Source organism: Dendrobium catenatum, unplaced genomic scaffold (genome assembly GCF_001605985.2).
Source record: "Dendrobium catenatum unplaced genomic scaffold, ASM160598v2 fragScaff_scaffold_1431, whole genome shotgun sequence".
Lineage (NCBI taxonomy): Eukaryota > Viridiplantae > Streptophyta > Magnoliopsida > Asparagales > Orchidaceae > Dendrobium > Dendrobium catenatum.
In genome coordinates, this window is record NW_021319893.1 from 6,019 (window position 1) to 7,396 (window position 1,378).

Below are 1,378 nucleotides of genomic sequence, written 5' to 3' on the forward strand. Positions count from 1 at the left end.
CAAGCAGGCCAGCGAAAACGCCTGCAGACTCCGTGGGCCCGTGAACCTGCTTACGAACCCGCATGCTATCACTGCATGACCATGAACCTGCCTGCACTCTGCAGGCATGTGAACTCATCCCAACAATTCAAAATATTTTAAATACATTGTAATCTTTTTTTACTTTTTATTTTATTTTACTCTACATTCATTTCTAGCAAATCAAACAATCCACCATGATTTTCCCCCTTTTTTTAATTATTGTTGTTAAGTAACAAATTATTTTAAAAATATTATTTAATTTGGAATCATTTAATCATCACCAGCAATTTTAAAATGTAAAAATTGATTGATTATAATTAATTAATTAATTATTACATCAATTACAAAAACATTATCACTTCATTTTATTTATTTTCTGATTTTTTTTTCAAATTTAAACAAAAAAATTTAGAATAAATCCTTTTTCAAAGCTAGCGTTAGCACTAAACAAAGGAATCACATTCGCTAAAAATTAAACTTGGAGCTCATAGGTTAAAAAAGAGAAAACTATTTTTGTTATAAATTAAATTATATATTTAATAATTTGTTATTCATTATATATAAAAAAAAATAATAACGGAATCATATTCCTACACTAAAACCATAAGCTTGATAAATCAGCGATGCCCTCCACCGTCCAATTGGGGATATTATTTCCGTTGGATTAAAATAATTTGATTCTTCACTGATATTTAAAATAATAATTAATAATCAGAGGGTCAGTATGAATCCAGCAATGGAACTTCAAATTATATAAGAGAGGTTTATAATTAAGAAAAGCTTTCAAAAGTACTAAATATTTAAAATTGTTTATATTACACATGTATTATCTATTTGTAATTTATGCTTAGTCGTTTCTTCACTGATTAAGAGAAAGCTAATACATATTTAAAACTGTTTGCATGGAAATTGTCAAAGAAAAAACAATATTAAACAAAATATAAGAATATCATGTAAGATTTTTATTTTAATTTCCCCTGCAACGGTATGTAGATTTTAGAGTGGGGGCATTGTCGGCGTGATGTCACTAGCACAACCCAAAACATCTTCTTAAATTTATTAGTTTTACTGGCCGAAGCTTAGGATGGCTGGTGGGCGAGCATCATTGGGAATTAACCCTCCATCTCGTATTCGAATGCCCTCTACAATGGCCTCGCCTCTTAGAGGGGCAAAGCAAGTGTGGGCTCGATGTCGGTGGGTGATCTCGATAGGTTCCGCTGAGGGATTAGTTACGCCGCTAAGTACTCCTTTTGGAATGTCAGTGGGTAGATACCCTAGTTCATAACGCAATTATTATATATAAGTTTTTTATAGACGCGTAGTCAGAAAATCGTACACATCTGTCATCAAACGCAAT